Below are 12,856 nucleotides of genomic sequence, written 5' to 3' on the forward strand. Positions count from 1 at the left end.
AGGGAAGGCTAGAGTGATGGGGGAGGGGCTTCGAGAGAGGAAGGAGGGAAAGGTGGGGGGCGGGGCTCTGTCGGCCAAAACTTCCATTCTTTCAATCATTCATTCATTCATCCAACAAATGTCTTTGCCCTCCTTTTCTACCTAAAGTCATTTGCTAACTTTCCACAGCCTTTAGAATCACAGCCCAAACTCCCCTCCATGGCCCACAAAGCCCTGAGATCCAACCCCAGACCACCTCAGTCTCCCTGTTCCTCTGTGCTCCTGAGATAACTGGCTCCCTCTGGTTCCTCAGGCAAAGCCACATTCTAGAATGTCCTTCTCCTGACCTTTCCAGGCCAGCCCTCTGGAGAGGCCTTCCCCAAACACTTCTGTGTAAATGGAGGCTCAGTCCATCTGGCACAGGCTCCTTCTCAGCCCAGGTCTGTCTCCTTCCTCACCCTCACCGCCCACACCCCAGACACACTTGTGGGATTAAACAATTAACACCGCCTCCTTGTCAGGCTGTGAACACCCCACGTCCCAGCTCATGATCCTGACTAGTGCCTTCCAGAGAGGCCGCGCCTTTGGAGAGCTGCCTGGGGAGCCTGGGGAGGCTGGAGCCAAAGGGGGCCTTGGTAGCACGGAAGTCCGCCTCCTCATGTTATAACAACAATAATAAAAATAATCATATTTCCAACAATAACAACAGCTAACACTGCCCACAGTGCTAGGCTCTATTCTCTTCTACTCACTGTTTCCTATAATCTGAACAACAGCCCACCAGGGGCGTTTCCAGTATATCCCCATTTTACAGAGGAGAAAACCAAGGCTGAAAGAGGGGGACTCACATCCCCAACTCTGGCCACAGGGCCTCTACTTACTCTTAGCTAACCCCTGGGCCACACTTCCAGATGACAGGGGACAGGGAACAGCCACAGTGACCACCGCAGCAATGACAGGGCAATGATAAGACTGAAGTGGGTTGAGGCGACACCTTTTTAGTTGTGTGACCTTAGCAAGGTCACATAACCTCTCTGGCCTCAGTTTCCTCATCTGTAAAATGGAAATAAGCACAGTCCCCTTCATAAGATGACCGTTCACAGAAGGGAGGCCCCCAGGGGAACGGGTGCTGTGAAGGCAGAATTCTGGGAGTCCCCAAATACTGCTCCAGGCCCGGGGCCTCTCGCACAGCCAATTCCCCACAAAGCCAGTCTTGCTCCCCCCCTGGCTCCACCAGGACCCGCGCAGGGCAGATGGGTGAGTGCGTCATAAACACCCTTCCTGAGAAGGCCCAGAGATGCCATTGTGGATGGTGAGACCTAGAGATCCTGGGGTGTGCCATGGGCACCCAGGTGGCGACACCAGTCCCGAGTTGAGCCCTGAGCCGCAGGGACCCCGAGCACCCCTAGCCCTCCTGCCACCTGCTCCCCCTCACCCCACGGGCCAGGCAGCAGGAGTGGGTGTCTGCTGGGGCCTCTCCTGGGCCATGCCAGCCTCCTGGTGCCCAGACAAAGCCCCTTTCCCTCTGGCCTCTCAGGAGGGGACGGCCGAGTTGGGGAGCTGACAAAAGGAGCCGGTGGGGCTGCGCCCAGGGCTCGTGCCACCCCTCCCCGACCTGCCCAGAGCGCCCGCACCCCCTCCTGCCACTTGGCCTCTCGGCTGGGGCGCCCGGCACCGTTGCTATGGCGGCGGCTCTGGGGAAGCTGCAGCTGGGTAATTATTGCGAACATCCATCCTGCCTCCTGCCTGCCCTGGAGAGCAGGGTAGCGAACAGCCAGGGCCAGGGCAGCCCTTCCTCGCCTGCCGCCGGGTGGCCGCACCCTGGCCTGGCACGGTGCCCACCCGAGGTGCAGGGCGGAGGAGAACCATTCAGGCAGCTCGGGCAGCGGGCAGGCGGCTCCTACGGGCCCCCCAACCCCACTTCCACCCTCCCCCCCACCACGGCTCACTTTTGGAGCTGACCAGCCAGGCCAGAACTTATTTTTTCTAGTTATCAACATACATACACACACACAACACCCCGCCAGAGCAGCTCCTTTGTTCAGAGTCTTCCCTCAGCCCTGTGGGACAGTGGGGGCCTGGTCTGGGCTTGGGCCTGCCACACAGGGACTGTCGCCCAGGACAAGGAGGTCCCCCTGGGGCCCTTCTGTGGGCCCCACTACCTCCTCAGCCCCAGGAGCTCATTCTGGCCCCAGTGTCTAAATATAGCTCAGCCTGGCTGAGCTCGAGGTCACACATGCTCCCAACTGGCTGGGGTGGCCGCACTGGGGCCGGTAAGTAGCTTCCACTTGTCCGGGTATCTGACAAGCATTCTCAGGGGCCTTCACTGGGCACCACGTAGGGTCCAGAGCCGAAGCCATGAAGCAGGCCTACCCCCACCTTCTGGGGCTCAGGATCCCCTTCGAGAGACGCACAGCGGTGACACAAGGCGCTCACTCCATGGGGCGACATGGGAAGGGGTAGGTGATGTCGGTGAGGAGATCGCGGGCCTGAGGGGAGAAGCGGGCCCAGCAGAGGGGAGAGGGAGCAGGCCCGGGACAGCCTCCTGTGGGTAGGAGTGTGGGCTGCACCCCTGCCCCCTGCCAGACATGGGGCCAGGAGCAGTGGGATGCTGCGGGCCAGGGGTCAGCAGGCCACAGGCCACAGGGACACCCTTTCCCCTCCTTTGGCCCCTGTCACTCCTTGGGGCTCTGCACAGGCCTTGACTGAGGGCATCTGAAAGGCATTCAGCCAAGATCCCTGCTAAGGTCCTTGTTTTCCAAAGATCCCTGGGGGCCAAGGTGGAAATGGCAGGGGCATGAGGGAGGGAGGAGAAGCTGGCAGGGGCAAGGGCCATGGGTGAGGCAAAGCTCCCTGGGATAATGGGTTAGAGGGGAAAGGGAAGAAGCGATAGAATGCGGGGCTGAGAGGGAGGGAAGGCGTGGCCTGCCCTTCCGGCCGCCTCGGCCCACCCCCCAGACCCGGGTCATTTAGGTGCTGACCAGGGCTCTGCATGAGATGAATGTGCAGAAATAAAAGTGAAAATGTTTGCTGACAGAGATCCCAGCTCTGACATGCCCCCAGACATCAGAGCTCCGGGGAGAAGGCCGTTTGTTCTTCCATCGCTGATGGAAGGAGAGCAGCCCAGGTTTCCTCAAAGCCTTTGGGGTGAGGACCATCCAGTCCTGATGGCTTCTGGACCTCACACTGTCACATGAGCCATCAATAAATATTGTCAATAAATCTTCCCGATGGATCAAACTTTTTCATATGGGAAGTTCTTTCCCATCCAGCCTCTTACACAATCTTCTAACAATCCTGGTGCTTGGCTGCAATGAGGAACAGCATCGTACACACAAGGAGACTGAAACTCAGAGAAATAGCAGGGAAAGGGAGAGGGGGTCATGACGTCAGGCACCTGTTAGGTGGTGGGAACCTAGCATACGTCAATCAGCAGCTACAAGGTGCTAGGAGCAGAACCTGAACTCACAGCTGATGCCCTGGTCCAGAGGTCCCCTCAGTCGCCTCCTGAGACAGGCTGGCAGGAGCCAGAGGCCAGGCCAGGCTCCAGCAGCACATTTCCTGAGACTAGCAGTCAAAAAGCAGGCGTCCAAGACAGACAGAAACGCCCTTAGAAATCGTTCAATCTGAATATGGCCATGTCTGGGCTTCCCCGGTGGCTCAGATGGTAAAGAATCTGCCTGCAATGTGGGAGACTTGGGTTTGACCCCTGGGTTAGGAAGATCCCGTGGAGAAGGGCATGGCAACCCACTCCAGTATTCTTGCCTAGAGAATCCCCATGGACTGAGGAGCCTGGTGGGCTACAGTTCATGGGGTCACAAAGAGTTGGACGTGACTGAGTGACTAAGCACAGCACATAGGACCATGTCTATCTTACAGATGGAGAAACTGAGGTTCTGCCAGGCCCAGACCCAAAGAACCTGCTCTTTTCCAGATCTTGGAGTAGCCCATTATCCCCAGAGTCCTCTTGGGTCCAGCTGTCCATGTGACACGTGGGGTTTTCACTTGGAACATGGGAGAAAGAACTCCAGATATGGCTTCAGGAAAGAGGGTCCGGGCCAGCCCTGCAGCTCATGTCAGCCCTGGGGACTCATGGGTCACTGGGTCAAAATGACTTGGAGCAGGAAGGCTGAGGAGGGGCCAGCCCCAGCCATCTGCAGGAATCTCAACAGCGCAAGTGACAGTGATGGCGCATGTCTTCTGATGCCATGAGTGAGAAAATGAAAGTAGGGCCCTTGAAAGAGCACCTGGCAAGCGATGAGGCTACAGGACGCGCTTGCCACGATTGTTATTCTTATCCCTGCCCCTCCTCACCAGGTCTCTGCGCTGGCTTTTCTCACTTCATCCTCAGTGTGACTGTAAAGGGAGGCACTAGTGTTATCTGCATTTTAGAGACTCGAAATGGAGGCTCAAAGATATCCATCCACGCACCCATCCCTCCATCCCTCCACCCATTAGCCGTCCATCCATCCAGGCCAATCCGTTCCTCCTGTAGCAGAGACCCAGCGCTGGGTACAGGCACACAGGGGTGAGTCAGCGGCTTTGACCCTGCCCTCATGAGGCTTCCAGTCTAGACAATTTTCTAATCTGTAAAATGGACATTATGATGTCCATCTCCTGGAACTGTTGGGAGAGTGAGTTCTCAAGTATGGAAGGCCAGAGCATGGGCATCAGTATTAGTAAGGCAGGTGTCATTGGCTACAGGTGAAAACGAGGGTGGTAATGAACTGCCAGCCAATCCCTAGCCTCCATGGCCCACAGGGCAGGCCTGGTCTCCCACAGCTTCCAGCTCTGCCCTTGGCACCATGACCCAGACCAGGCTTGTCCACCATGAACATGCCAGGTAGGGGATTCTCTTGGGGTTCAGTGGTTAGGACTCAGCACTCTCACAGCCCGAGGCTCCGGTTTGATCCCGGGTTAGGGAACTAAGATCCTGCAAGCCCCGTGGTGTGGTCAAAGTAAAAATAAAAAAATGAAACTAGAAACAAAAACAAACAAACAGAAAGCATGCCAGGTTCATTCCCAACTCAGGCTTTTGTTCAGGCTCTTCCACTCACCTGGAAGGCGCTTCCCTCTCTCCCCAAATCCTACCCGTCTCTCCCGATGCTCCCTCCTCACAACACATGCGCACGCGCACACACACACACACACACACACACACACACACACACATGCACGTATACACGCATGCACAAACACACTTTTCTATCGTTCATTGGTCTCAGGTGCTCTGGAGAGCCAGCACCACCTCCTACACACATCTGAGCTCTTACGCGTGCAGGGCCCAGGTTCTGCGGCTACAGAGGCCTGAGTTCAATCCCTGGCTCCTTCACCGGTCTCTGCCTCCTCACTTGCAGGATTATAGTACCCACTGCAGAGTGAGCACTTCCGGCTGGGGTGGCACCAGGCATGCAGGAGGCACTTTATAAGGAAGAGGCCCTTAGGATGGTTCTGTTTCTTTGGTGCCCCTGCCTGTTCCACCTTTCCACCCTTCTTTGCCCCACGCTGCCCATGTAGCCGGAAACCTCAGGTAAAAGGTCTCCTGAAGTGGGCAGGGCCTTCACCAAACTTCTCACCTTCATGGAGGAATTTCAGGAGGGGTGGCCTTTAGAAGGGGGAGAAATCTGGGGATGTGGGATTTCAGCCTTCTCCCTGAAATCACCACAGGCAGCAGGCTACTCACCAGAAGGGCAAGCCATGATGGTGGGGAAGTTCCCCGTGACCCAGGTTTCAAAGCCAAGCCAGGGGAGTGATTGGAGGCTCAGTGAGGACGGATTATGCCAGGAAAGGAGGCCTGATGCAAAGGTGTGACCCGCGAGACAGCTCAGTGCTGGTGATGAGCACGGACAGACGCGGGTGGTCTACGCCCTTGGGCGGGAGCATGACTAAGACTTCCTGGAGCGAGGTTCGTGAGTAGCTTGTCCATGCTCTCCCCAGCCCTTCAGCGCTGCCAGGGGCTAGCCAGGTACCGCTCCCTGAGAAATTGCTCGAGTGCACAATGAGGCCAGGGCTGTTTGAAAAGCAACAGAAACAATTTCAATGTCCACCAAGAGGGGACTGCAAAGAATTGATGGGCCAACTAGCATCACAGAATACCGCGTGTGTACCTGTTAAAAAGACAGAGGTGATTATACCTGTACAGGCACAGAAACTGTCCATCACATGTTCAGTGAAAATAATGCATCCTTCAGAAGACGACGCACAGACTGTTACCATTTACCATTTATGTGAGAAGCACACCATCACTACAGACACAACAAAATCCATAGTTACAGATGACACAGATATGGATATAGACACAGGCACGTTATTGTTTAATCGTTTAGTCGTGTCTGGCTCTTGCAACCCCATGGACTGGAGCTCACCAGGCTCCTCTGGTCCATGGGATTTCCCGTGGACAAGGATACTGGAGTGAGTTACCATTTCCTTCTCCAGGGGATCGTCCCGACCCAGGGATCGAACCCCCGTCTCCAGAAAGTCTCCTGCATTGGCAGGCAGATTCTTTACCACTGAGTCACCAGGGAAGCCCCATAGATATAGGTATAGATAAAAATTGAGATATAATACAGCATTGTAAAGTAAAATAAAGTAAAAATAAAAATTAAAAAAAATTGAGATATAGATATAGAGGTATAGATATATACAAAGAGTAAAACTTTCTAAAGGATGCCAACTGACAGAAATGTTTCAGGGAAATGGAATTTGAGAAGTGCAGGGAAATTATTCAGGCCTTTTAAGAATATTCATTGGCTTGGCTGCACTGGTTCTTAGTTGCGACATGAGGGATCTTTCAGCTGCGGTGTGTGAATTCTTAGCACGTGGGATCTAGTCCCCTGACCCCGGCCCCCCTGCATTGGGAGCACAGAGTCTTAGCCACTGGATGGCCAGGGAAGTTCTTACTTGAGCTTTTATTGGCTACATTTTTATTAATGTTTGAGATATTACAATGAGAATATTTTCCTAAAATACGCACGTGATGCTAAATTTTAGAAGGAGCCTGGCCACGTGACTGGGAGCCTGAGTGAGGGCTGGGCTGGGGGCTCGTGGAGGGCAGGTCTGTAGGGGTCAGGCCCGCCCGCTGGGTTCCTAAGGCCGCACCTGGAGCTTCTTCCTAAACCAGCTGTGGCTCCTTCTCCCCATACCGCCCCGGCCAGAGGCAGAAAGAACTGGCTTTGGCAGCGGCAGCATGGCAGACTCCCTGGTCTGGAGGTAGAGGAACTCGGCCCACTTTCTTTGCCAGATGGGCCTACTTCTGCCCTGTGAGGCTGGGCGGCCCCCACAACCTGGCAGGGGAGGTGACCTCAGACAGGAGGGCAGAGCACTGGACGGGGGACCCCACCAGCCCCCAGACACGCATGTAGGGTGCTGTGTGGACCCTGAGGGTGTCTTCCCAGATGGCGCTCGCAGCTGAACCTGGCAAACACGGCGCCAGAGGAGCCAGTGGCCCACCTGTGCCCCCAGGCACCTGGCCCCAGGGTGGATGCGGTCCCTGGGTGGGAGCGGGGAGAAGGCTGCACTTTTCTTACTCTCTAACTTTGACCTTGTAATTTCGTTTGGGAGCAAGGGGAGGTGGTTTAAGTTTTTGGGGTTTTTTGGCAGAGTTGGGGAGTTTTTTTAGGTCAGATAATGAAAACAAAGGGTTAAAATAATTCTAATAATGCAAAAGGTTATACAGTGATGAGTCGTGCCCCTACCTTTGCTCCCAGCCCACCAGTTCCTTTCTAGGAGGATGCAGAAGCAGGTGGGTGTGTTCAGAACCCGCCCTTCCCACACTAGCAGCACACCTCAAAAACTGTTTGGTCCTTTTCCTTTTTCACCAAAAATATGCATTGTTTTAGAGCTTTTTCCTAGCAGTCCATTCGAGCCAACTCATTCTTTTTCATGCCTGGACTTCCATGACATACAGAATAAAAAAAAAATTAATTCATTAGTCTGGCTTAGTTGCAGCACGTGGCGTCTTTCGCTGTGGTGAGCGAGGTCCTCTCTAGTGGCACCCGGCCTGCAGAGCGCCCAGGCTCAGTGGTTGTGGCGAGCAGGCTTAGTTGTCCCATGGTGTGTGGGATCTTAGTTCCTCCATCAAGGATCAAACCCACATCCCCTGCACTGGAAGGTGAATTCTCAACCACTCCAGCCTTCACCTGTAATCAGATCTGGAATTCTGGCCTCATGGTTTTGTGCCTGCCCTGTACCTACTTCTGTTCGGCACAACACTCCTGGGAGGCATAGAGTTCCCTGTGTTAGAGATGAAGAAACAAGGGTGACCACTTCGTTTGCCTGGGGACTGTCCCGGTTTTAGTCCTGAGAGTCCCGCCTCCTAGGAAAACCCTCATTCCCAGGCAAACTAGGATGGTTAGTCACCCTAAAGGAAAGCGAGGCTGGGAAGGGGAGGAAGGACTTTGTGAGTGGTCAGTGCAGGCCTGACATTGCAACTGTCCCCTTGTCATCGATGACACCACAGGAAGACCATGATAGCAGCACCTGCTGAGTAAGTGATTCCCCAGTGCCAGCGGTCACCCGGTCCTCACAACGGCCCCAAGAGCTAGACAGCAGGGCACTTTGCACAGGACCCGTGGGCAGCAAACCCAGGTCTGCGTCCAGCTGCAGGGTCAGCTCCCTGTCAGCCTCCAGTCCTGGACCCAGAACAAAAAAGGCGAGTGAATAAATGAAGCACTAACATTTATTATTCTCATTTTATAGATGGAAAAACTGAGGCACAGAGAAGTTAAGTCACTGGCCTGAAGTCACACAGCTCAAAGCAGCAGGGTCAGGATTTGAACCCAAGTAGGCTCCAGAACCCATGTAACTTTGCCCTCTTCTGGAATGTTCTTGCCCACATTACCTGTTGGTGCCCCCACCCCCGACTCCTCAGATTGGTCCGCCCACCCTGGCCATCACTGCCACTAACTTCCCCTTCCTTTCATGGCACTGCACTGCCCGGGCCCCTGGTCCCAGCCTCCTTTCACAGGAGTCTTGCCTCCAGCTCCCCAGTCCACACCGCCCTCTGTGCCCCTGGACTGGAGGCTGGTCCGGAACCCAGAGTCTGAGTTTCAGCCTTGCCCCACGGACTTGGTTGCATTGGGTCATTCATTCGTCTGACTCTTCATTCCTTTGCTCAACAAACATTTACTGAAACTGAAATGAGCCAGCTCAATCCCCGGTGCTGGAAATTCAAAGATGAAGCTAGCCTGGGCCTTGTCCTCAGGGGACAAAGAAAACCAGACAAAGACACAGCGCTCGCAACCCGGTGAGATAGCAGCTCTGAAGGAGGTAGCCTGGGCAAGCAGCAGAGGCGGGTGGGCGTGGGGGCTCCCAACCCTGGGGCTCTGGGAAAGCTTCCTTTAAAGGTTTTGTCGGGCAACTGCAAAGATGAGGAAGAGGTAGCCAGACAGGGAATCAGGGAGAGAGAGCTGGGGGTGGGGGCCTGGAACAGCTCGGACAAAGCAGCTGGGACGTAGCAGAGAGTGTGCAGTATCCAGAAAGGGCAAGGTGTTCCTTCCAGCTGGGGCCAGGCTATCCTCGGGCGGGGACACGTGGCTCTGGGAAACCCACCTCCTCTCCTGGTTACCCAGCCAGCTCGGCACCCAGCAGGGCTTCCAAGAATCTCATGTCTAAGAATTAATCAGGAAAAAAACACAATAATCAGCGATGTGGACATGGAATTATGTATGTGTGGAGGTTGTTTATCACGGTGTTCTTTGTTAAAGCAAACAAATGGAAATAGCCTCAGTGGTGAGCGCTGAGAAATGTTCTCCTAGCCAGGAGTTCACTGCCGGCTGGAGTCCTCTGAAGGGCTTAGAAGTCAGGTTTTCAGAGATTATTTTGTGCCACCAGAAAATGCATCTGATGTGATTTTAAGAAAAAAAAAATAGCAAGATACACACTATTATATTATTCTCAGGATGTATCTATATACACGTGGGTATCAGGAAGAAATGTATCCAATGCTTCACAGTGGTTATCTCTGGTGATGGGCTAACCTAGGGGTTGTATTTCCTTTTTACAAATAATTTCCTGTGTTCTCTGATTTTGCAACAGTGAACCAGTCTCACTTTTGTTTTCGGAGTCTGATTCTAGGAGACAAGCTCTGTGAGGCCAGAACTTCCTTTTCCAGCCTCCTCTGAACCCTACCTCCTGGCCCACCAAGAAGTCTCCACTGGGACTTCCCTGGCAATGCAGGGGACAACAGGTTCCATCCCTGATTGGGGAACTAAGATCCCACATGCCACGGAGCCACTAAGCCCTCAGGCCTCCACTACAGAGTTCATTAACCACAAAGAAAGTGCAAGGACGATCCCTGGTGCTACAACTAAGACCCAAAGCACCCAAATAAATAAAAAAGCAATTTTTACAAAAGAGCCCTCCACTGAGCCACACAGACCCACCTATTCCCCAGCATCCCTGTGCGTTTCCTCTACTGTTTCTCTGCCAGCCCTTCCCTTTCCCTCCGTCTCTGGTGAAACATCCCTGGCCTCCCACTGCCTCTGTCTCCTTCCTCCGAGGATCTGGTGTACGTGAGCACCCACGCCATGAAGGCTGGGTTTACCCACCCACCTCCTGCAGCAGACCCTAAGCTGCTGGAGAGAAGGACCTGCCTTTTCTCCCCCAAACACTTCAATCGGGAACCAGATTTATTGTATTTATTCCCCCCAACACTTTATTTTGAAAATGTCTAAGCCTCCGAGACACAGTAAGACAAACACCCACTTGCCCTTCACTTAGATTCTTCACTAGTCATTTCTTCCATCCCTCACCTGGTCTTGCAGACCCAGGGCAGATATCTCAGGCCAGGGCTGGGGCTTGGAAGGTGCTCGGCACCCACTGGAAGGAAGTAAAGAAGGAACAAGGACACAGTGTTGCTCCGCTCTCAGTCCTCTGCCCCAGCGAAGGGCCCTGCACGGCAAGGTACCGCTATTTCTAAAAGGCGGACACCGCGGAGTCACTTACCTGACTGGAGGCCGGCTGTCCACAGTCAATGCAGACCCTTCTTGGACACCCAAGGCCCCTCTGTCCCTTCTGGCCTCCTCATCACTGACCCTGGGAGGCAGCCTTGCCTCCACACCAGCCTGCTCCCCACACTCTGTGGCATTTGGGTCTTGGAGCCTCTGCCCTTCTCCCTCACCTGGCGTGGACACACAGCCTGCCTTCCACATCCTCAGAGAAGCAGAGGCTTTCCTCGGCCTCTGTAGGGGGAACCCTCATGCTGGTTTGCCCAGGAATTTACTGTTGAGCACTGAAAGTCATGCGTCCTAAAAATCCCTTAGCCCCTGGCAGACCTCAGTGACTCTTACGGGGTGGATCAGACCCCGATGCCGGGAGTAACTGTCTGTGAGCCACTCGGGGCGAACCCACTTCCCCACGCCCCGCCAAAGCCACCGAACAGGCCCAAAGCAAGGTTTGCCGATGCTGGTTGACTGCCTCAAGGAACAATGAATGAACGCCTATGAATGAATAGATGGACGGATGAGCAAACAATAACATTCTCTCCTTGGAATCTTTGCTCAAATGTCACCTTCTCTGTGGGGCCTTCCCTGGTCACACTGTCTCACATGACAAGTCCTCTCCCCAGGACCCCCACCCCCCTTCCTGCTGTTCCAGCTTCCTTGGTGTCGACCACCAGGCGACATTCCCCATATGTCACTGTTCATTTCCCCTGGGGTCTCTCTCCCACTAGAGTGTTAGCTCTACCAGGACAGGAGTTTCGTCAGCCTCGTTTACTATCATATCCCCAGTGCCTAGAACTGTAGGTGGTCAGCAGGTGTTACTGGAATGAATGAATGAATGAATCTGCATTTTCCTGCAAAAGGTGGAGCCTCGTGGCCTTCCTCTCACACATTTGGTCTTTAGGGCAACTTGCTCCACAGACATCAGCATGCGTGGTGTCAGCGGGTGGGGAGGGAGTTGCCGCAAGGAGAGTGCCCAATCTGATGGCCTGATGGAGGAGGGGCAGAGGCCAGGATAAGAGCCTCAAAAGCCCTCACACCCAGATGTACATGAAGCCGAAGACCCAGAATTTGACGATAGGGTCTCTGGGGCAGGACGCCCTGCACTTTGCAACAGTCCTAAAAGGCCAGGATCACAGAAACCATGGCTGACATATGTTAAATACTCGTGATGGCTCAAGCAGAGTTCTGGGCTCTTTATGTGTGTTTTGTTTTCTCACTTGATTCTCAAATCTCCGAGAGGTGTTGTTGCCCCTAATTTGCAGATGAGGAGACTGAGGCTGGGGAAGCTGAGCACCTTTCTCAGAGGGCCGCAGCAAGTAAGTGGGGAGTCAGAATCAGACTCTAGAGCCCACTGCTGACCCCGGTGCCCTTGAGAAGGAAGGAGGCTCAGAGAGGTAGAGTCCCACTAGGTGGCCGGCCTGGGGTGGTGTGAAGGGTGACCAAGGGGAGGAGGGGAGGAGGCAGGAGAGGAGGACAGAGACCCTGGGCCAGGCGGGCTGGGACCCATGTGCCAGAGGTGCAGAGCAGCTGCCCAGGATGCGGGGACTAGAGGGATCAGGCTTGGCTGGGGAGACGGGGGCAGACTTCTTAGTGGAGGTACCCTCTCTTCCTCTCTCAGAGGTGGGTATGGAAGCTGTGAGCGACTGTCTCCCAGCCCTCACATGGGCCTGGACAGCAGTATGATAAGGCAGGTTTGGGCAATGGCCCCTTTCCCTGCCACTCCTCCTCAGCCCCCAGCATCCATCCACCTGACCCACATGTTGATACCATACCAAGACTTATTCCTGGTGGCACCAAAGCTTATTCTGTGTCAGAGGTGGCTGAGTGCCTCAGGGCGCTCTAAGTTACCTAATTCTTGCGTGTGTGCATGCTCAGTCGCTTCAATCGTGTCCGACACTTTGCAACCCCATGGACTATAGCCTGCCAGGGTTGCT

This window comes from Ovis aries, chromosome 13, assembly GCF_016772045.2.
Source record: "Ovis aries strain OAR_USU_Benz2616 breed Rambouillet chromosome 13, ARS-UI_Ramb_v3.0, whole genome shotgun sequence".
NCBI lineage: Eukaryota > Metazoa > Chordata > Mammalia > Artiodactyla > Bovidae > Ovis > Ovis aries.